This window comes from Triturus cristatus, chromosome 11 (genome assembly GCF_964204655.1).
Source record: "Triturus cristatus chromosome 11, aTriCri1.1, whole genome shotgun sequence".
NCBI classification, from domain to species: domain Eukaryota; kingdom Metazoa; phylum Chordata; class Amphibia; order Caudata; family Salamandridae; genus Triturus; species Triturus cristatus.
In genome coordinates, this window is record NC_140594.1 from 106,612,434 (window position 1) to 106,637,496 (window position 25,063).

The window sequence follows — 25,063 nt, forward strand, 5'->3', positions numbered from 1 at the left end:
GCCCATGAGGGACATCTTGGAAGAAGTCTCACAAAAGCACGTGTCAGGGAGAGGTACTGGTGGCCAGGAATGGATCGAATGATAGAGTCTGTAGTTAAAGATTGCCACTTATGTGCCATCAATGACAAGTCTCATGTGACTAATCAGGTTCCTCTTTCACCTGTGGATGTGCCGGATGCAGTTTGGACTAAGTTGGGGTTGGACATCATGGGTCCGTTGGAGTTGATGCCTTTTCATGAGAGGTTTGTTGTACTTTTGGTGGATTACACTTCAAAGTGGGTAATTACCAAGTGTATGGGTACGGTCAATTCTAAGTCAATAATTGAGTTTCTTAAAGATGTTTTTATTTCTGGAGGGGTACCCAAGTTTCTGGTCACCGACAATGGTGTGCAGTTCGTCTCCCAGGAGATGCAGGATTTTCTTGAGGGTCTTGGGATAGTTCATCAGAAGACTGCATTATATTCTCCTCAGGCCAATGGTCTCACGGAGAGAATGAACAGAGTTTTAAAGAGTTGTGCTCAAAGGGCGCTTGATTCCAAAGTCTCTTTGAGTGAAATACTGAGGGAGACTTGGTGGGCACATCGAACAGTTCCCAATGCGATTTCTAAGAAGTCTCCTTTTGAAGCCCTAAGGGGGAGATTGGCTGTTTCAAAATTGAACCCGGTTTGGCTTCCTAAGTGGGTGAGCAAGGGTGTGTGTGAGGAGGAGAGGAAAACTAGACTTTCTGAGTATCAGAAGAGATACAAAGCGCGTTATGATGACAAAAAGTCTGTGAAGAAGAGGTTGTGGAATGTAGGAGATAGAGTTTGGGTGAAGAGGGTGAAGCGTTGTCATAAAGGGGTGTCCAATCTTTTAGGCCCTTTTGTCATCATTACTATAAAAAGGAACGTTGTGACCTTGGACAATGGCTGTACTTGGAGTATGTCTAGGTTGGTTAAGTCTGATGGCATAGATCCAGGTGCAGCCAGTGTTCATGGTTATGTTCCGAAAGAGAGGAATGGGGGTTTTGTGAGTTTGAATAGACGGAGGCGCATGCCTTCGAAGTTTAAAGATTATATTTTGTATTAGTGTTTTTTTTAGTTTCGAGCGTTCTTGAATTTTAGATTATTTGTGTATATGCTAGATATATTGTTTTTCTTTCTTTTTATTTTCTGGGGTGTGGTGAGTTCTTTTAGTTGTTTGTAAAGGGGATGTGTTGTAATTTACTTGTATTCTGTTGTGCAGAGCCAATGTCAGTGGTCGTCCTGGTGACAGAATGTGGGTCTCATGGTTCTATGATGAGACTGGCATTCTGACTGAGGAGACGTTGGAGAGCTGACCTGTTGGCTGAACCTGTCGGTGGTTGAAGATAATAAAGTCTTCCTTTGGATTACAATTCTTCTGTGGATTTATTAATGACCCGACCTACCAACTAGAATGTGACTCTCTACAAACATGGGATACTCTATGGCTTATTGATTCCCAACAGGATACCAGAACCACCTTGGGCCCTCCTGGCCCCCTGGCACAACGCCCTTAAATTTATCAAATGGTATAAGACCATTACCAATGAAACCCCCTTCTGGCAGGGATCCTAGCTTCCCCAGTTGTCGAAGCTGGAAATTTACCATGTCTGGGATTTGATCGAGATTTCAAAAGCAGGAGACTGTGTTGGACTGGTTGCTGGCAACCAACCCAAGCAATATCAATCAGGTACAAATCAATAAGGATACTCAGTAATGAAGCAACACACACATAGCTGATACAATATGCGTTAATAAAACACTAGCACAAGCACATATATTGGCAATGATGGCTAAACAGTAGCAGACTGGTTACGCATTTAGGTATATATACATATGTATAGTAAATCAGAAGCACAATAATAATTCTGTAAATCAAGATAGAGCAGGAGAATCTGGTCCTTCACTCCTATATAACTGAACCGCTTAACCGCGGCGTGAATTCTCCCGCAGTGCGGGAGAATTAATGAGTGGGCGGGGCCGCGTTGGCGAACGGACGTGCGCAGTACCAGCGAGGTAGTGCTCGCGACGGCCATTGGCCGACGCGAGTAGCAGCTATCACTGGGAAACCTGCTCCGATCTCTCTCTGGGAACAGTGTAACAGCAACAGCGGCAGTGGGCACGGCGGCAAGTCTGCACGACTCAGTCTGTGATCTTCCCCAAAGCTTCTGCTCCCTTTCATATTGTATACACTAATAGCTGGCTTACACAGCATCATGTTCCTTTCCCGGCCACACCAGGGGTTCTTGTGAGGCTAACCCAGGATCCTCCGGGTCCGGCTCGCCTCTTGCTCCTACTGGTACTAATCAATCATCCAGGGGTTTCAGACTACACCCAGGCTCGTTCAGGGTCAGTACAACCTCACCGGCATTTCTCGCCTGATCCACATGCTTCGGCCTGGTACAGTAAACACAGCACTTTGGCAGCACATATAGTTGTGCCTATTAAAAATGGCAGAAACAAGCATCACACGATGATCTTCTATCTCAGCGTGGTGCATGGGTTTCTGCATGCATTTTCACTCATCAACACTGCCGAAGCAAATTAACCCTTTCAAATCACAATTTCTTAAGCAGACACTGGCTGCGTAATTTCAGCTATATAAAACTAAATTCTGTTAACTACAGCTCCGATGCGCCCTGACACAATATGACCCCTTCATGATACAAGTACCAGTGTTCAACAAACTCGAGCCCAAGGTGACAATGGAACACCTGGGAAATAAAGGGATCTCCTGAATATCCAGATCAAGAGTAGGAAACACCCCGGATCCCTGCACACACCTGAGGCTAACCGGCACCAGGGTATTACCTGAGGATAACCGGCACCTGAGGATAACCGGCACCAGGGTATTACCTGAGGATAACCGGCACCTGAGGACAACCGGCACCAGGATATTACCTGAGGATAACCGGCACCTGAGGATAACCGGCACCAGGATATTACCTGAGGATAACCGGCAACAGGGTATTGCCTGAGGATAACCGGCACCAGGATATTACCTGAGGATAACCGGCACCAGGGTATTGCCTGAGGATAACCGGCACCAGGGTATTACCTGAGGATAACCGGCACCAGGGTACCTGATGATAATCAGCACCAGGGTATTACCTGAGGATAACCGGCACCAGGGTATTACCTGAGGTTAACCGGCACCAGACTATTACCTGAGGAAAACCGGCACCAGGGTATTGCCTGAGGATAACCGGCACCAGGGTATTACCTGAGGATAACCGGCACCCGGGTACCTGATGATAACCAACACCAGGATATTACCTGAGGATAACCGGCACCAGGGTATTACCTGAGAATAACCGGCACCATGGTACCTGATGATAACCAACACCAGGGTATTACCTGAGGATAACCGGCACCAGGATATTACCTGAGGCTAACCGGTACCTGAGGATAACCGGCAACAGGGTATTACCTGAGGATAACCGGCACCAGGATATTACCTGAGGATAACCGGCACCAAGGTATTACCTGAGGATAACCGGCACCAGGTTATTACCTGAGGATAACCGGCACCAGGGTACCTGATGATAACCAGCACCAGAGTATTACCTGAGGATAACCGGCATCAGGGTATTACCTGAGGTTAACCGGAACCAGACTATTACCTGAGGATAACCGGCATCAGGTTATTACCTGAGGATAACCGGCACCAGGGTATTAGCCCACTAACGGGCGAAGAGTGGCAAGAAGTCAAAATGGCCTCAGGTGTCTGCCCATATCTATTAAGCTTAGACTAATTCAGTTCAATTTTTTTCACTGGGTTTATTATGATCCGAATAAATTATGGCGTATGGGAAGGAGACAGGACAGCTGCTGCCCGAGAGCTGATCTGATAGGGGAATGCCCCCTCATTATCACATACTTGACCACAATACACAACACCCTCAGAAGAATAGTGGCCTGGACACCGAATCCAAACACAAAGCATGCAATTTCAGGCATCAAAGAATTAGAGGCGGTTCCAATGGGTGCTGACAACTTAGTGGTAATCGGTTTTATGGTGCAAGACTCGATATTGCTTGACGATGGTCCCCCCCCCCCCCCCCCACACACACACACAATTTGCTGATTGGACTTGGGGATGGATGTATGTGCTGCAGCTGAGAAATCAGTGTACATGGCTTCCCACGAAAATACCATAAGATACAGGATGCATGGTGGGACCCCCTTAACTATATGTATCTGGGCGAAGAAGGAATGGAACTGGTCTGTGAAAATTTTTGGGTATGACTCGATGCGCTGTCCAATTATTGGAGGGAGTTGTGTATTGTTAGTTACATAGTTAGAAATGGAAATAAAAAGAATTCTAAAAAACCAGAAAGGTGGAGAGAGAGTGAGAGAGATAGAGAGATAGAGAGAGAGGTCCTGTAAGAAGAACAGAAGCACCAAGAGGTACAGAATGGGGGTGGGGAAGATAAAATGGGAGAAACAGAGCAAGAGGTACAGAGACTGCTAGGCATATATGTGGATAGATCTAGATATACAGATCGATATACGTATAGATAAATATAGACAGATGGAAATTGTATTTAGATGGGTATGGACAGCTTGATACAGGTGTAGGTAGATAGGATTAGTGGAGACAGATATGAATAGCGAGATAGATAGACAGGTGCAGACAGATAGGTATATTCTAGATAGATAGGCAGTACAGAGAGATGGAGATAGATTGAAAGGTGGATAGTTTACACGTGAACTGAAAAGCTTCACTGCCCCCCCCTGTGCCTCCATGCCTGCCAGGAGCCTGCCTTACCCTCTGTGACAGTGCCCTTCTGCCCTCTACCTCCCACGCTCCCCTCTGCCCCGCCAAGAATAAACAGTGAGTTGGCAGTCCCCAGGCAAGCACTTGCAAATAAAATCAGTGCAGGTGCCCTGAGAAGTAACATGCAAGGCAGGCTGGGTCTCCTACCCCTCTGGGCCCTGGTGCCACTGTACCGGCTGCACCACTGATTGCCAAGCCCCTGCAACCCAGGTGTATTGCTATCATGTTTGGTGTAGGGGAGTGCTTTAAATGTAGCTTGATGAATCCCTCCAACATGTACCAATGCATGCCTGGCCTGACCACCAACGCAACATCTGCAGGGCCACAAATTGTGTTCTCAACGGTTAGTGTTCATGTGGGCACGCTGCATCGCTCTGGGTGGCGGCAAGTGCCCTTCACCCACACCTTTCTGGAGACTGTAAGCAAAGAAAATATCCAGGTTTATAATGAAGGAGGAAACGGGGGGCGTTGCCACGCGAGAAGCAGGGTAGCCGCATAGTACGCCCCATGCTCCCCTTTGATATAGAGAACACTCAGATATAGAAAACAGCTGGGGAAGAACTAGAAAACTGCTGCCGAGGATCTGCCTGGCCTGAGCATTTGTGAGAGGAGGCAGCCAAGACTTTGCTCTCTGTGATCCTAAAGTATCTCTTGGTGTTTTACCTACGGAAGCCAGATCAGTTCTGAGCATTCCCTACACAATGGCTTGAAAAGACTTCACTGACTCCCTCTCAATCAAAGAATAGAATTCAAACCTTTGAAACAAACTTTCAGGGCCACTCAATCGGAAGGCCCTGCCTATAACTGTGATAAAATCAAGCATTGATAAATGCATTAGGTTTTGCTTATGGGGTTAATAATAAGAGGTGTGGGGGCAGTGTATGAGTGCAGGGAGAATGGTGTGCATGCTCTCTGTGCAGGGTGAGGGGTGCATGAATGAGTCTATGAGTACAGGGTAAAAGTGCCTCAATATATGGTGATTGACGTGTGTTCAGTGCAGAAGGAGAATTGTGTGAGTGTACAGGGTGAGAGATGTTACCATGTACAAGGTAAGAGGTGTCTGAGTATAGGGTGAGCTGTATGTTAATAGTGTAAGTGCAGGATGAGCGGTTTGAGTTCAGGGTGAGAGGTGTGGGTGGAGGGTGAGAGGAATGTGAGTGCTGGGTGAAAGGTATGTCCATGGTGTGTGAGTGCAGAATTAGCATTGTGTGAGTGCTGGGTGAAAGGTATGTCCATGGTCTGTGAGTGCAGAGTTAGCATTGTGTGAGTGCTGGTGAAAGGTATGTCCATGGTGTGTGAGTGCAGAGTAAGCATTGTGTGCGTGCTGTGTGAAATATATGTCCATGGCGTGTGAGTGCAGAGTTAGCATTGTGCGAGTGCTGGGTGAAAGGTATGTCCATGGTGTGTGAGTGCAGAGTTAGCATTGTGCGAGTGGTGGGTAGACGGTATGTCCATGGTCTGTGAGTGCAGAGTTAGCATTGTGCGAGTGCTGGGTGAAAGGTATGTCCATGGTGTGTGAGTGCAGAGTTAGCATTGTGTGAATGGAAAGTATGTCCATGGTGTGAGTGCAGAGTTAGCATTGTGTGAGTGCTGGGTGAAAGGTATGTCCATGGTGTGTGAGTGCAGAGTTAGGATTGTGTGAGTGCTGGGTGAAAGGTATGTCCATGGTGTGTGAGTGCAGAGTTAGCATTGTGTGAGTGCTGGGTGAAAGGTATGTCCATGGTGTGTGAGTGCAGAGTTAGCATTGTGCGAGTGCTGGGTGAAAAGTATGTCCATGGTGTGAGTGCAGCGTTAGCATTGTGCAAGTGCTGGATGAAAGGTATGTCTATGGTGTGTGAGTGCAGAGTTAGCATTGTGTGAGTGCTGGGTGAAAGGTATGTCCATGGTGTGTGAGTGCAGCGTTAGCATTGTGTGAGTGCTGGGTGAAAGGTATGTTCATGGTGTGTGAGTGCAGAGTTAGCATTGTGTGAGTGCTGGGTGGAAGGTATGTCCATGGTGTGAGTGCAGAGTTAGCATTGTGCGAGTGGTGGGTAGAAGGTATGTCCATGGTCTGTGAGTGCAGAGTTAGCTTTGCGTGAATGCTGGGTGAGAGGTATGTCCATGGTGTGTGAGTGCAGAGTTAGCATTGTATGAGTGGAAGGTATGTCCATGGTGTGAGTGCAGAGTTAGCATTGTGTGAGTGCTGGGTGAAAAGTATGTCCATGGTGTGTGAGTGCAGAGTTAGGATTGTGTGAGTGCCGGGTGAAAGGTATGTCCATGGTGTGTGAGTGCAGAGTTAGCATTGTGTGAGTGGTGGGTGGAAGGTATGTCCATGGTGTGAGTGCAGACTTAGCATTGTGCGAGTGCTGGGTGAAAGGTATGTCCATGGTGTGTGAGTGCAGACTTAGCATTGTGCGAGTGCTGGGTGAAAGGTATGTCCATGGTGTGTGAGTGCAGACTTAGCATTGTGCGAGTGCTGCGTGAAAGGTATTTTCATGGTGTGGGAGTGCAGAGTTAGCATTGTGTGAGTGGTGGGTGGAAGGTATGTCCATGGTCTGTGAGTGCAGACTTAGCATTGTGTGAGTGCTGGGTGAAAGGTATGTCCATGGTGTGAGTGCAGAGTTAGCATTGTGCGAGTGCTGGGTGAAAGGTATGTCCATGGTGTGTGAGTGCATTGTGTGTGTGGTGGGTGAGCAGTATCTGACTGCAAGCACAATGTCGGGGTGATAACAAGAGTTCTACCTATCTCCCCAATAAATCCCTCAGACCAAACAAACCTAACACACTCAAAACACGGTCTCTGTTAAAAAAAACCGAATTCTCTCACAGCAATGTTGAGTGGCAGGAGTTTTAGAATGCTCGGCTGCTGCTTTGAACTCCTCTTTGCTGGTGTTCTCATATTGCCATGTTCCGTGTAACCTTTGCCTCCGGGGAGTAGAGATGACGAGGCAACATTATGTGTAGCTGCAAAGTTCATTTTACTGTCAACTATTTCGTAACAGGCCAGTAAAACAACTTAGGAAAACATTTTTTTTTATTTTAATAGACTTGTTTATGAGAAATTAGCGACACGCTGAGAACAGGACTATTGGCTGGTTAAATTCAGTTTTTAGCTTTCTTTGCAAACCTGCCGTTTGTTTAGCTATTAAAAACGTTGTAATCCGGGACATTATGCACGTTTGTATCGCAAGGAATCCAGAGTCTCCAATATGTATGGATTGCAATATTAAATTAATGCATGGAAATGAGAATCCGCACTTCCACGTTTCCAGCTCAAGCTGTCACTGAACAAGTGCAGTCGCCTTGACAGGCTGGAGATACAGGACTTTCCCAGGTCAGAGGGGTGGTTTCCTTTGAGCCTATCCCATAAAACCCAGACACAACTATTACCATCTACTCAAGACTCAAGCTGGCCTCAAAATGACCCGCGTTGCCGAGTCCCCAAACCCCCAGCAGCATGGACACGTCCTGCTCTGCAACTTACCTGACAGCTTGAGGCACAAATGAGGATGCAATCAATGCAAGGTCTACAAGTTGGATGATATGAACATAGACGAAAGACTCAATAGATGCCTGTAATTCAGGAAGTACACAGAGCAACACTCATGCCAGGGAATAAGGACGACATGTGACCAGCAGTCTGTTGTGAGAGATTTTCAGCACTTCCAGCCCTTGATGATAGATCGGAAAAGTAATGAAATATTGCCTCATTCTATGCTGCTGCTCTACCTGGACTCTCTGCTGACGCTCCTGGTCTCTGGTGGGGGAAGGAAACTACATCCCACAAACTTGCCTCATTTGCGGCCGTGTCAGCCGCAGGCGCCGGAGCGCCTTAAATCAAGCAGAGGCGTCCCGCAGCTGTGCAGGTCCCTCATTTTACGCGGCTGCTCTGCATGTACTCTCTCCTGACGCTCCTGGCATCTGGTCGGGGCTGGAAACTACATCCCGCAAGCTGTCTCATTTACAGCCGTGTCAGCCGCAGGTGCTGGAGTGCCTTAAATCAAGCAGAGCGGTACAAAAGGGTGGGGGGGGGGGGGGGGGTGATGGACGGAGCATCAGAACCAATCAAAAACACTCAGACCCAGTCAACAGATCTGGGTTTGATCCATCACCGTTCTTTAGCCCACTCTGCCACCCCAGTTCAGACATGGCCATATGCAAATCAGTCTGACCCTGTGCCTCATGGGAACAGTCCAGCCCGAACTGCCAAGCCATACCTTCCCTGGACTGGAAACAAGCTTCCTAGGACCAGTTTCTGTCATTTCAGCCGTCTTCAGCCAGGTTTGCTTGAATCCAGTGGAAAAGTGAGCAAGGGAAATGCCAGAAACCGGTCCTAGGAAGCTTGTTTCCAGTCCAGGGAAAGCATGGCTTGGCAGTTCGAGCTGGACTGTCCCCATGAGGCACAGGGTCAGACTGATTTGCATATGCCCATGTCTGAACTGGGGTGGCAGAGTGGGCTAAAGAACGGTGATGGATCAAACCCAGATCTGTTGACTGGGTGTGAGTGTTTGATTGGTTCTGATGCTCCGTCCATCACCACCCCCTTTTGTACCGCTTTGTTCGCCATAAGTTGGCAGGGTATGCTCAGACGTGAGTCCCTTGCTCACTTTGCCACTGGATTCAAGCAAGCCTGGCTGAAGACGGCTGAAATGCCAGAAACTGGTCCTAGGAAGCTTGTTTCCAGTCCAGGGAAGGCATGCTAGGAAGCTTGTTTCCAGTCCAGGGAAGGCATGGCTTGGCAGTTCGGGCTGGACTGTTCCCATGAGGCACAGGGTCAGACTGATTTGCATATGGCCATGTCTGAACTGGGGTGGCAGAGTGGGCTAAAGAACGGTGATGGATCAAACCCAGATCTGTTGACTGGGTGTGAGTGTTTGATTGGTTCTGATGCTCCGTCCATCACCACCCCCTTTTGTACCGCTTTGTTCGCCATAAGTTGGCAGGGTATGCTCAGACGTGAGTCCCTTGCTCACTTTGCCACTGGATTCAAGCAAGCCTGGCTGAAGACGGCTGAAATGCTAGAAACTGGTCCTAGGAAGCTTGTTTCCAGTCCAGGGAAGGCATGGCTTGGCAGTTCGGGCTGGACTGTTCCCATGAGGCACAGGGTCAGACTGATTTGCATATGGCCATGTCTGAACTGGGGTGGCAGAGTGGGCTACAGAACAGTGATGGATCAAACCCAGATCTGTTGACTGGGTGTGAGTGTTTGATTGGTTCTGATGCTCCGTCCATCACCACCCCCTTTTGTACTGCTTTGTTCGCCATAAGTTGGCAGGGTATGCTCAGACGTGAGTCCCTTGCTCACTTTGCCACTGGATTCAAGCAAGCCTGGCTGAAGACGGCTGAAATGCCAGAAACTGGTCCTAGGAAGCTTGTTTCCAGTCCAGGGAAGGCATGCTAGGAAGCTTGTTTCCAGTCCAGGGAAGGCTTGGCTTGGCAGTTCGGGCTGGACTGTTCCCATGAGGCACAGGGTCAGACTGATTTGCATATGGCCATGTCTAAACTGGGGTGGCAGAATGGGCTAAAGAACGGTGATGGATCAAACCCAGATCTGTTGACTGGGTCTGAGTGTTTGATTGGTTCTGATGCTCCGTCCATCACCACCCCCTTTTGTACTGCTTTAAATCAAGCAGAGGCGTCCAGCTGTGAGGGACGCACATGGGCCACACCTGGGTGTGGCCCGGGCCAGGAGTGGGCCCATCTGCTCTCGTCTGCGGCTGGACAAGGCTGGGATGGGTCACCCCTCTTGGCTCTCGCTCTGAAAATATCTACGTTCTGCAAGGGTGAGTTTTATTGACGCCTTCTAAGCTTGAGAGGTTTAAGAAACTTAATCAAAATGGGAAAATGCAAATGTACTGGTGGGGAACCCGCTGCCCAACCATCAGCAAAAGTAACCTCAATTGAGAGGGCCAAAGGCGTTGGGAGTGGCGGAGAATCCCCATCAAGTACTGCAAGTATAATACCTCTAATACCTACCCCCCCCCCCCCCTCCCAGAGGCCCTTACAGAAACAGTGGATGCCACTCAGTCTGTGACTCCGAGGAATCAAGATACTACGTTAACTAGGTCCCTCTTAATTGCTGCTATGGACAGGGAAAAGAAACAGCAGGATCCACTCCCAACCCAAACGGGTTGATTCCAACAAAGACCCTTTGATTAGTGTTGATTCAACACCTATTTTGCCTGTCAAATCCAAAAGCAAATCCCCCAGAACCACCCAACCAAAAGGAGGGATGGGGCCGGCTGGGGACCAGAAGCAATCAAACTGGACTGATTTTGTGGGTGTTGTGATGGACCAACTTAAGGGGATGATCCATTCTGAACTTACCCCACTCCTGGATAAATAGATTTTTCTTGAATCCAGGGTAGTCTCTCTGACCAAAGCAAATACACAACTAGAACGCCCAATGCCAGAAGCCTCTTCCCCTCACATAAAAACACCTTCAGGTGCTGGTATCCTCGGAACCTCAAAACCCTTGTCCCATGGAAGTTATGCAGAGATGCCCAGGGTTTGGAGAATGCAGGTGGCGCTGGTTTGAAGAGTAACAACCGTACGCCTGACAACACTCACCAAGATCTTAAAGACACTTCGAAAAGTAACAGAGTGGCTGACATACTTCCCTGGGAAACCAAGGACTTTGTGTCTATTGATCTATCTCCGGAAGCGTGTCCCTGTGTGGTTGTGATGATTGGGGTTCCTGGACTTACGGATAAGCGAAGGGAAACCCACATACAATTGAATAACAAGTGTCTCAATTGGCTGGGAAAATGTAGGAACTTCCCTACCTCGATGACTAATAACATTCTGTTTACACGGTGTGTGGGTTGGCTTGGGAAGGGGCCAAAGGATCGTCCTGGCGATTGTGTTATTAATTAATTTCAGAGATCCTGCTGTTGTCCATAATCTGTTATGTAAAGGTGAATCCGGACATATGAGGATCTCTGGGTTGAGACTACTTCCTCTGGTTAACTTTTATAAGCCCCTCCCACAACCCCACCAAGGTTCCCCCAAGTCGTAAAAAACCTCCTACCTCTGTGCCTTAGGAGCCATTGAGCGAACCAGCCCCGATAGGGGATATGTATAACATTTCAGTGCACAATAGGTCTGGCCCATTTGGACCTTGTTGATTGACTCGATGAAGGTAGTAGATATACTCATGATTCAAGTGTCAAAGTACTTAGCAGGGCTATACTTGGGAAGAAGACGCATGGTTGTTTTAATGATTATAATTGTGTTGGAAATCCAAGATCAGGACCTCTAGTACCCATAAGGCACTGTGAGACCCCCAACAGTAATAAGAGCTTTCCAAGAACATTAATCCTCCAGATCTTAATGTGTTAAATTTCCCAATACTTGACAAGCCACTAGAATTAGTGGGAGGGAGTCGTATGGCGCACCTTGGGGAGCAGAGTTATGTAGGCACTTCCTGGGGAATTATAGAAATTTAAGGATACTTTCTTTGAACGTTGCTGGCCTGGGCCCCTAACTGGGTGATCTCGACTGGGGCAATTATATTAACTCCTTTGACATTTGTCTTTTTCAAGAAAGGTGGCAAAGCCGAGAAATTAGTCATCCCAACTTTACCACATACTGTGTTCAAGCCAGGTCGCTTAGTAAGGGGCCTTCTGACAAGGATAGGGATACGCATGGGGTGTGAGGTGTTGGGATCAGAAATAGTAGCTGAGGACATTCTTTGTGAATCCATCAAACTTCCCAATCGATGTTTAACTAATATTTAATATATTTATCAAAGACCCTCAGTTAAGCGCTAGGAATCCTCCACTATAGATCTGCTAATTTCACATTTAGCTTGCCTCCACCCAGACTTGTTAAAAATATTGTGGGGTGGTTTTAATTGTCAGTTGTAACCCTTTGATTTGGTTAACCATCACTCCCTGCCGGAGGAGGATAGAACTTTGTTAATCCCTGCACTCACCATTCCCCCAATTAAAAAGTGGTCCCCCTTGGCGATGCAACTAAATGCCCTATCCCTGAATTGCATGTTTCGAGCGTGGAACGGAAGAACTAAATCAGACCGAATGGGCACCCACACCTTTGACAGAATAGGCAGCACTAGCCTTATCGATTACATCCTTCTAGATGTTAACCTTTGGCCATTTCTAGAGGATATGGCGGTGGTGCACAGACACGATAGTGCCCACAATTTGCTTGAGGTAGAGTTGGAACATCCACTAGTACAAACCCAGCTAGCTCTCTCTCAACCATTGGACAAAAGGTGCAAGCTAACCAATAATAAACGTAGAATTCATTGGTCTGCAGTGGCTAGGTTCGAGACGGCCCTGAGATCAATATATTCCAAGGTGGGACAAGCCCTGGAGACATTTTGCACTCTGAAGCCAGGGCCATTTGAGGAAACAGCTGTATCAAAGGTTGAAGACATACATAATTCCCTTTTTATTAGCTTAAAGGTGGACTTTTTTCAGAGAAGCATGCACCCAATGGCCAAAGAGTCGTGTAACCTCCTGGTTTAACAAAGAATGCAGTGTGGCCAAGAGCACTCTGATTATTGCTATCAAGTCCACTAGGAGAGAAGATATCCAGGAAAACAGAATTGCATATAAAACTGTTCTTGCAATGGCAAAAAGGGAATGGGATAGCCAAAACTAGGGACTCCTCCTAGCAGCCGCAAGGGAAAACAATCAAACCCTATTCTGGAATGAAGATCTAAAATTGACAATAGTTTTGCGGCAGAGGCCTGGATAGCCCACTTTACAAATTTATACCAACATAAACTCGGTGAGGACTCAGTTACGGAATATCCAGTCACCCCCCCCCCCTGTATTTTGGGCCAGAGAGGGATACAGATGATTTTCCCCTGAAAACATGTACGGAGGTAGAAGAGGCCATTAGAACGATCGCGCCACGCCTAGCTCCTGGTATCCATAAGATCCCTGTCGATCTGTTTTTATCTGAAATAGACGTCTGGACACCCTATCTCACTGTGGGTTTTAATGCCATTTTAAATGGAGCCAGTATTTCCAAAACCTTGGCCTATTAAATACCATCCAAAAACTGTTTAGCAGGGTGGTATTAAGTAGGCTTCAGCACTGGCTTGACGAGAGTAACATACTTTGTCCCCATCAAGGGGGCTTTTGAGGAAATACTTCCACTGTCGACCAGGTTTTTAGACTGCAGTTGATTTACTGAAAGGTCATACGTTTTGAGATGTGTAGGCTCTCTGAAGGTTTTGTTGACCTTAGAGCTGCGTTCAACCTGGTTCCTAGAACCTGGTTGTGGAAACGTCTAGCTGAATTAGGCATCCCAGCTTACCGTTGCAGTATAATAGAGAGACTGCATCAAAATAACCAATGCGCAAATCAGATGTGGTAATTAGGCCTGGGCTAAAAATCCGTTCCGTTCGCGGAAATTGCGATAATTTGACATTTTCGCGTTCCGCGGAAAGCGCGAAAATGTCAAAATTTCCGCATTCCGCAGCTTAGCGATAATTTGTTCCTTGCTCGCGCTGTAAAATCATACATTCTCGCGTGCGCGCGATCGCCTTACTTGAATCACCCGCGTTCGCCGACAAGTTTTCCCGATCCGGTCGCGTTCTCCACGAGATGTTGGATTGTTGGTAGCCATTTGCGCTGTCTCGCGACAGTTCGCGCCCGCAGTAACGTCATGCGTCGCGCTATCACGTCTTTCTTCTCGCGATCATGCACCGCGAGACAAGTGAAAACAAGATGGCCGTGCCCGCGAGCAACCGCATGGGTAAGTTGGCGAGCCACGACCACGCAGAAAATACCACGAACGGGCGGGAAAAAAGACTTCCGCATCTTCGCAATATTTCCGCGTGTTTGCGGAGATTTTTAACAGTGAATTTCGCAAATTCCGCCCACCCCTAGTGGTAATCTGGGTGAATGTATTGCTTTGTACTCCCAGCTATAGAGGATACCACTCTCCCACACCGAGGCTCAAACATGATGAAGCAATAAACACAACACAACACCACCTGGAAAGGGATTTCACTTCATAAAATGATACACATCAAAGAATGTATTCAGATAAGGCTTGGGTTTTTATTTATACAATGCTCCCCAACAGAAGGGCTTTCACAGATGTCAAATGAACTATCAATCAATCAATCAATCAAGAAATTTGTATAGCGCGCTACTCACCCGGGGGGTCTCAAGGCGAACAGCCAGGTCTTGAGTTGTTTCCTGAAGGCGAGGTGGTCTTGGGTGATCCGGAGGTGGATGGGGAGGGAATTCCAGGTCTTGGCTGCCAGGTAGGAGAAGGATCTTCCTCCCATGGTGGCTCTTCGGATGCGTGGGACGGCGGCGAGGGCATGGCTGGTCGATCATAGTTGGCGGGTGGGAGTGTAGAAGGTCAGGCGGTTGTTGAGGTACCTGGGGCCCAGGTCGTGGAGGGCTTTGTGTGCGTGGGTGAGGAGGCGGAACGTGATTCGTTTGCTGATGGGGAGCCAGTGCAGGTCTTTCAGGTGTCCGGAGATGTGGCTGTGGCGGGGGATGTCCAGGATGAGTCGTGCGGAGGCGTTCTGGATGCGTTGGAGTCTTTTTTGCAGTTTGGCTGTGGTTCCGGTGTAGAGGGTGTTTCCGTAGTCCAGTCGGCTGGTGACAAGTGCCTGTGTGACCGTCTTCCTGGTTTCGGTGGGGATCCATCGGAAGATCTTTCGGAGCATGCGAAGGATGTTGAAACATGAAGACGAGACGGCGTTGACTTGTCTGGTCATTGACAGGGAGGAGTCCAGGATGAAGCCCAGGTTGCGTGCGTGGTCCGCTGGTTTGGGTGTGCTGCCTAGGGCCGGGGGCTGCCAGGAGTCGTTCCAGGCAGATGGTGATGATCCGAGGATGAGGACTTCTGTCTTGTCTGAGTTCACTTTCAGGCGGCTGTTCTTCATCCACTCGGCTACTTTTCTCATCCCTTCGTGTAGGTTGGTTCTGGTGGTGGCGGGGTCGTTGGTGAGGGAGAGGATCAGCTGGGTGTCGTCGGCATAGGAGATGATGTTGAGGCTGTGTTGGCGTGCGATGGCTGCGAGGGGGCTCATGTACACGTTGAAGAGGGTGGGGCTGAGTGATGATCCTTGTGGTACGCCTCAGATGACTTCGGTGGCCTCAGATCTGAACGGGGGGAGGCGGACTCTCTGGGTTCTTCCGGCGAGGAACGAGATGATCCACTCCAGTGCCTTCTCTTGGATTCCGATGTTGTTGAGGCGTTGTACTAGGGTGCGGTGGCAGACAGTATCGAACGCTGCGGAGAGGTCCAGGAGGATGAGGGCCGCTGTTTCCCCGTTGTCGAGCAGGGTTCGGATGTCGTCGGTGGTTGCGATGAGGGCGGTCTCGGTGCTGTGATTGGCTCGGAAGCCGGACTGTGAGTGGTTGAGGGATCCGTTCGTCTCGAGGAAGGCGGCAAGCTGTCTGTTGACGGTCTTCTCGATGACTTTGGCAGGAAACGGGAGGAGCGAGATGGGGCGGTAGTTCTTGAGGTCGGTGGGATCTGCTGATGGTTTCTTCAGGAGGGCGCTGAGTTCGGCGTGTTTCCAGCTCTCCGGGAAGGTGGCGGTGTTGAAGGAGCAGTTGATGATGTCCCGGAGATGGGGCGCGATGACGGAGTCGGCCTTGTTGAAGACGTGTGGATGGTGTTCATCGTGCGGATGGTGTCTTCGGTGTTGACTGGGGTCCAGTCGCGGAGGGTGGTGGTGGGGGGCATTGGTTCAGTGGTGGGGTGCGTGGTCTGTTCGCCGAAGCTGTTGTGTATGTCTGCGATCTTGCTGTGGAAGAACGTGGCGAGTGAGTCGCAGAGGTCTTGTGAGGGAGTGATGTTGTTGTTTCCGGCGCTGGGGTTGGAGAGCTCTATGACGATACTGAAGAGCTCCTTGCTGTTGTGTGCGTTGTTGTCTAGTCGTTCCTTGAATGCTGTCTTCTTGGTGGTGTGGATCAGCTGGTGGTGTTTGCGGGTGGCGTGCTTGAGGGCGGTCATGTTGTCTGTGGTCGGGTTCTTTTGCCAGGCTTTCTCGAGGGTGCGGCAGTTCTTCTTTGAGTTCTTGTGGTCACCGTTGAACCACGGGGCTTTCTTGCTTCCGGGCCTGCTGGGATGGGTTTTCAGGGGTGCGAGGTCGTCGGCGCAGTTGGTGATCCACTGCGCGAGGTTGTGGGCTGCTTGGTTGGGGTCCGTTGATCTGGCGGGAGGGTTGTGGTTCAGTGATGTGGTGAGCTGGTCGGTGGTGATCTTGTTCCAGTTCCTGCAGGGGACCTGTTGCGGGAGGTGGTGAGAGGTGGTCTTTCTGAAGCTGAAGTGGACGCAGCTGTGGTCTGTCCAGTGGCGTCCGGTGGAGTGGCTGAAGGAGATGTACTTGCTGGAGGAGAAGATTGGGTCGAGCGTGTGTCTGGCGTAGTGGTTGGGGGTGTTCACCAGTTGCTTGAGTCCGAGGTTGGCGAGGTTGTCCAGTAGGGTGGTGGTGTTGTTGTCGTTGTTGTTCTCCAGGTGGAAGTTGAGGTCCCCTAGGAGGATGTAGTCAGCGGAGGGGAGGGCGTGTGGGCTGATGAAGTCTGCGATGTCTTCGCTGAATTGTGCGCGGGGTCCTGGGGGTCTGTAGATGAGGGTGCCTCTGAGTGTGGTCTTGGGGTCGGTGTGTATCTGGAAGTGAAGATGTTCGGCGGCTGTGAGGGTGTCTTCGGAGTTGGTCGTGATGCGGATGGTGTTCTTGTGGACGATGGCGATGCCTCCTCCCGTCTGGTTGACGCGGTCCCTCCGGGTGATCTTGTATCCATCCGGGATGGCTATGGCGATGTCGGGTGCTGAGGAGGCGTTCATCCAGGTCTCCGTGAGGAAGGCGACGTCCGGAGATGTGGTGTCGAGCAGGTTCCATAGTTCCACGGCGTGTCTGTGGACGGAGCAGGTGTTGAGCAGGATGCACTTCAGGTGGTTGCTGTTGGTACTTGGCTTGGCGGGTGTGGGTGGGTTGCAGGTCCGGATGCAGGGGAACTTGCAGGATTGGCAGGTGAAGGGTCCGTTGGTGCGTCCTGGGGTGGCTTGGTGGCAGCCGAGGAGGCGTCCGGTGTTGAGTGCGCTGAGGGTGGCGGCATCGTACGTCCGGCGGGTGGGATGGCATCTGCGGGGGCCAGGGGGTCTGGCGCTGGGCGCGGTCCAGGCGCGGACGGGCACAGACGGGCTTGCCTTTGGCGCACCATTGGCGCACCCACTGCGCGTGAATGCTGCGCGTACGTGCGGACTCTGCCATAAATGGAGAGTGGAGGGGGCGGAGCGAGGGAGGAGCAGCTGGGAGGCGGGAGCGGGGTGGCGATTCAAATATATATATATATATATATACACACACATGCAATAATAACACAATTGGCAAATGCAACTGTTAAATGCATGGATAATATTATGAAATGAAACACTAGCAGAAATGCAGATTACACTGGACATCCTGCAAGATCAGCAAGATATGTACACTAAAATACATCATATGATTAACTTGGATGTGCACACAGCCTTTCACACATCACGTAGTCAATACTCAAAGAAAACACCTCAGATGATTATAGCCACTGGAGCCTGAAGGAGCACACAGACACTCACACATCACAATGACTGTTATAGCCACAGGAAACTGAATGTGCACACACACAGTCAAGCATCACAATGGCAACAGTCAAAAATGAAACACATCACCTGGTGCAAACTTCATCCTGGCCCACTCCAGACTGGGGGATTCACAGCCGGGGTCAGGAGACTCAGCAACCAGATTCCTACACTGAAGATGCGTCCACCGTTCAGGCTCAAATCCCAGTTTCTAAGTCAACAAACCCCTGATTTGTAATCTCAAAACACACTAGAAGGTTCCGAGAGGCATTCCTCTGCGCCAAGGAAACTTACTGGAACTGGCCACTTTCCATGCAAGCATTCCAAAGGCAAAGGAGTTCTCATGTTCCTTCTGCATTCTCATGTGTTCCAGTCTTTATCTTAACAAAGCTTTGAAAGTCTCCGGCAGTACATTCAAAAATCTCCAATAGCACAGAAAACAAAACAAAACAAACTGGAACATGAATAACCTAAACAACTTGAGTAATCTGGGAGCTGCCTGTGCGCACAAAAAGCTCCAACAAACCAGAGTCAGAATTCAAGATGACAACAAGGCATGTCAAAGCCAATAGTAAGAACTTCAGAATCCTTCCCAATATACAACACAATGCACATTTGTGCACCACTGCCTATAGCATCACACACTTCATCTGCCAATGTACAACATAATGCACATTTGAGCACCACTGCTTCTAACACTGCACTTCAAGACCAAGAAGTACATTCCACACCTCTCCCTCTCTCATGCTTCCAAATGCACATCCCACACTTTCTGTTCCTAATAAGGCTGTTCTACTCTGTGACAGCTCCCACTCTGCTAAGACTACAAAGAGATAATAAAGAAATCTTCAAGGGAAACATGCACATGCAGGGAAATTATGTCGTACATTCAGGCTAGGGTAAATTAAAACACCAAAAGTAAATTAAAATCATGGTAGTCAAAGGTTATCACATGGTTTCACACCATGGGAGGACCTCTAGCACTACATTCCACCTCATGGCCTTTGACTATCATAACATACATATAAAAAAATCAACTTTTTAAGTAAAAGCACGAAAATAAATGAAGCACACATTAAAACAGTGACATTATAAAAGCATGTAACATAAGACTTCATCTAAAATAGCTCATGCATATCTGATAATAACTTGGCTTCAGGAATAAATGTATGATGAATACACAAAATGAATATACAAATAAAATCAAACATGTGAACGCATTAATGCTCCTAGTGTTATAAATGGCTAATTCTGGAACTTCTACTATTCATGCTGCCAAACCTATATGTTTTGCTTAAAATAAAGGAATCTCAGAATCCTCCTTTTTTTTTAAAACTGAACACCATTTCCTGTAACTTCCTGGATTTAATAAAAAAAATCCTTCAGTGTGAACACAGCCTTCTTGCTTTGAAATTATATCTTTTAACATTTTTTCTTCATTTTCACATCGTCAGTTCATTGGAGCACATTCAAAAATCGTAATAGGTAAGTTCATCTGGTTGATTCAGCCAAAGGCTGTCAGCAACACTGTCAGTCTGAGCTGTCAGGTGATCACTTCAGGGTTGGGGTGGGTCCCCACATCCTCACGACTCCAATCAGACAAAGCCACCCTCACACAGAATAGGGACATCAGGTACACCAACACGTCGCAGTATGATATGAATAAGAAAAAAGCATCACTGTTCTTGCAAAGAACATTTTTCAAAAAGCACATGTTATGCTTTTTCTGTTTTTGGGTCTGATGGCACAGTTTTATCTTTTCTGGCTGCATGGTTCTCAGCTGGCTCTGGGGAATTATCTGGGAATCCTACCCACGCTTTGGCCTCTGAATTCTTGGTATTGGAGTCAAACTCTCCTTCCCCTTGCTCAGTAAAAGGTGTTGGGGCAGTCCCCTTCCTGACTAGCTCTCCATACACTGCTAAATAAGTGTCTCCTTGATTATTTGGCATGAGCCCAAGGCAATCCATCTGCCCTATCTGCTCTGGTAATTTTCCTTTCTCCAACTGACCTCTCACCTTCTGTGGGACCGGTCTACGCTGTGCATGCTGACAAATAGGAATCACAATTCTAAGTATGTCTAGGGAAATATGCATCCCTTCATTCTCTGCCCACCTGTTAGTAGTGTCTTTTTCTTCTAGATGCTCACACTTAATCAAGCCCACCAAATCAGAATCGTACGTCACCACCTCTGTGTCCAAAACTTTAGCCTTTTCATCTGTAAGGGAATCAACGCATTTATCTAGTAAATGTGTGGGACGATGAGCATCTACATGAGACACAGTAGCTGCGCTTTGCAGTAACATTTCCCACACTTCTTGCCACAACTCCTTGTTTCACTTCACTGGGGAATCCTGTGTCTCAGGCACCTTCAACACCACTCCTGGATTTTCTACTGGGATCTGCACTAACTTCTCATGAAAAACTGCAGTTTCTGCCTGTATGAACCACTTGATCATATTTGCTTTTTGTGCATTACCTGTTCTGTATAACTCATGGAGCGTCATCAGCTATTGAATTAGAGAAAGTTCAAAATACACATTATGCCTTATTGTCATCTACCCAGGGTCTGTCAGTGTGCAAAAACACAAAAGCACCTGTATCTGCCCTGTGTCTGTCACAGCACAACTCAAAAGCAACTGTGTCTGCCTTGTGTCTATCAAATCACAAAAACACACAAATAGTTGTGTCTGCCCAGTGTCTGTCACAGTGCGTTAAAACAGTAGCAATTGTTTTTCAAAGGGAGTAAAACTTTCTCCAGCATTTGACGTTTTAATCCAAGAGCCCAAAAGCACCATCTTCTTTCCTTGTTTTTCCCACATACTCCAAATGGCACACTGCCCCTGAACTGTCTTATGTAACTTAGTGTTTCCTTTCTGTATTGGCCACCCATCTGAAAATCATTACATAACCTGTAATTGCAACCAACAATCGCTAGTTCTAGCAGGCTGATTTGTTTGTCTCCCTGTAGTTTCTAAAATATTCCTCCACGTCTATATTTCCTCGATTCAACATTACTTCAGAAGCTTCTAATTCAAACAAAATACCATTAATTTCTGGCTCAGCAAAGTCCTCCAAAGAATTAATTAAAACCTACTGTGATCATTGTAAATTATCTAAAATCAATGAGAGGGGCCCCTTCAACACCAAAGGAGTAGGGCACCAGAAAGACCTCAGTCATAAAAATACCCCCTTTGGGTAACTCAAACACCTTAACTCAAACAGGCAATCACATATACATATCACCAGAATATGACACCATCAAAGGGCCAAGTGCTCAACACATCAAAAATACAAATATTTTATTTCAAAATTGCCAAACATGAGGTCACACATAGACAATATTTTAATCGAGCATTTAACAATGTTTTTGACATCAAGTAAAAACATCATACATAGCAATTAATAAAGGAGAAACGTTAAATCAGTGCAATATTGGGAGAGCAAGCAAGAAGTAATCCCTCTAGTCAGAAACAAGGCAAAATCGTCAGACCAGGATCATTTACCCGCCCATATATATTTTATATATATACTTTTTTAGTTTCAGCAAATATCCACACAGTCTAAGAGATGCCTTTTCAGTAAGCATCAACGCATTTTGGTGGATATTGTCATTTAACCGCCACCTTCTTCAGGACAAGAGACAATGGGCCCGATTCACAGAACTAACAAGACAAAATCCTAAACTTACCACCATTTTGGTATTCACTGATAGCACTTACTCCTTTTGGTATTCACAGTAGGCACTTACTCATTTCGGTATTCACAGAAGTTAGGAGTCCTAACTTTAGGACTCCTAAATGCCTTCTGTAAATACCGAAAGTCTTAAAGTTAGGATTTTTCTCAGTTTAGGAGTCCTGACTTTACTACTCCTAAACTGGGAAAAATCCTAAATTTAAGACTTTCGGTTTTCACAGAAGGCATTTAGGAGTCCTAAAGTTTGGAGTCCTAACTTTACTACTCCTAAACTGAGAACAATCCTAACTTTAAGACTTTTGGTATTCACAGAAGGCATTTAGGAGTCCCAAAGTTAGGACTCCTAACTTTACTACTCCTAAACTGAGAAAAATCCTAACTTTAAGACTTTCTGTAATCACAGAAGGCATTTAGGAGTCCTAAAGTTAGGACTCCTAACTTCTGTGAATACCGAAATGAGTAAGTGCCTTCTGTGAATACCAAAAAGGTAGTAAGTTTAGGATTTTGTCTTAAGTTAGCTCTGTGAATCGGGCCCATTATGTCCCAGACACAAACACAAATCTGTACATAATTATAAAAATAAAAAATAATAAAAATAAAAAACAGTTAGCCCTTGATCATGCAATTTCAATGTCTATATCCTGGTAATATACATTGAAGCATACTTATTCATACAGAGAGCAACATCTTCACCTAGTCTAAAAACCACAACTATAAACTTTCTAAGATGCTTAGTTTTAGCAGGACTGACCTTGCTCTGAAGGCAGGGGATCTATATATACCTCCCTCAAATTTCCAATATAACCCATATGAGGGTGCTATATATTCACACATCCATACCTCGTCATGCATAGATAACAATATGTGGCCCCAAAGGCGGATGCCAGCATTCATGTACCTTTTCTACAACCTAGTATATACACCTTAGAGGGTATAGATTATCTTCCTTTTCGTTGGACAACCCGGGGGTTTTGAAGAGAAAAGTACTCTGAAAATGACACATAATACTCTATGGGTATCATGTTAGGGGGGAGTTAATACTAAAGATCAAGAAATTCATAAATCAATGGACCATTACCTCTAACCCCTTTATCTTCCACACCCAGACCTTGGTGGTAGCTGAAGCCGGTATAAGCCTCTATATTGAAAAAATAGCAAAGAACACTAATTTAATATTGTGTCCTATCGTACTCGATTTGATAAGCAGCATATTATTATTATTATATAAACGCCACTCTCTTTACCTCAGAGATAATGATCCAAGAATAAGTATGAAGCCCCATCGTATGTAGCTATATACCCGAATCTCTGTCACTTTCTCCGTTTGAGGGCAATCTCAAGTATCTACGGTTGCTTCGTCCTATTTACCTGAGTTTAATCCACGCAAGATTTAAATTACACAGTACTCTTTCACCCCATTACAATGGTGGCACAGCATACCAAATCTTTTTCCTTTTCACAGTACTCTTTCACCCCATTACAAAAGTGGTGCAGCATATCTAATCCTTTTCCTTTACAGCTACCCTTATAGAAACTAGGTAGAAACCCACGCTACCCAGGCATACCTTGTAACAGTTCCCTTCACATGGAAGCCTTATACAGATACTAAGATCATTCAATATATTTACAATATTCTCAAACTATACATTTGAATATACATTTAAACAGCACCTACCAAGCGCTCCCATTCTTCTTTGGAGTTAAGGCTGTTTCTAACCGTATTAAGCCTCGAAATATACCATTGCTCCCTGTCTTTACGTTTGAGATCTATATTGCACCTTCGTTCCCAATAGTTAGGTCACTATGTCCCACTTCAGAAAAATGTGCTACCAAGGGGGCATTTGTTTTTTTGGTTCTAATGGCAGATCTATGTTCCTGGAGCCTTATGCAGAATTCCTTACTGGTCTCACCCACGTAGCCCTTGCCACATGGGCAACGTAGGAGATACACTACATTCTTGCTCCTACAATTATTGAGTTTCCTAGAAACTATATGGCAGCCATTATGATCCAAATTCTTCGAGATGATACATTGTGCACAGACATTATACGTGCCACAACTTACATTACCAATAGCTGCCCCATTATGTAATGTTCTCTGCATGCTCTCTACTTCCTCCCTATAGGTATGTACCAACTCGTTCTTCAAATTCCTCTTCCTTTTAAAAGCCTATCGACATGGGAGCAAAGCCTATCGACATGGTAAGAAAGGTCTCTGCAGCTAAATCAGTGTTAGTAGCATCTAATGGGGCAGGGATATGGGGTCATACTAATCCATCTCCCCTACAAGTGATAGAGGACTCTTTTTGGAAAAAGATAATGGGTATTCCCATAAGCTGCTCCAACTTTAATATCCATACAGAATTGGAGGTCCCATATCTGTCTGACAAAATCTCTGTGGCACCAATAATTTTGTGGCATTCCATCTGGAGAAGGAAGTCTATTCAGACTACCCAAAACCTAATTGAAGACTGTTTATCCATGGAAAATGTACGTAGAATTCCATGGATTTCATATATTAAATCAACCTGCTCCGCTTTAGGTTTGGAACGCCTATTTACTAACCCCAGGGATTGCATGAGCATCTCAAGGCGGGAGGTAAAAGCCCGTTTTCTTAAACAAAGAGCAGATGCCAGATACAAACAAACTGTACAAAGGTATTGGTAAAACTATATCTTGATGATCCAAAGCCTCAGGAAGGGATAATGTCATACTTATGCACTGTATTAAACGAGCGTCATAGATTTTTTAAAATCAGAATCCGATTGAATCTGCAGGTATTTACTCTATAAATGACTTGCTCTTTTGTCCCTGTAATAGTTCTTCTGCACAATCAAATGTACAATTTTTTTTCTTCTGCAAATTCTATAGGGACCCCCGTAAAAGAATTATTCTCCCCCGATGTGTAAATTTCGTTTTAAACAATGTGGTGTAGCAATGTTCTTTTTACAATCCCTGCCTAACCCCAAGGTTTGCTTGTCAGTGGCGTCTTTTTTAATTCAATCATGGAAGATTAGGCGGCAGTACAACACCACTAAATG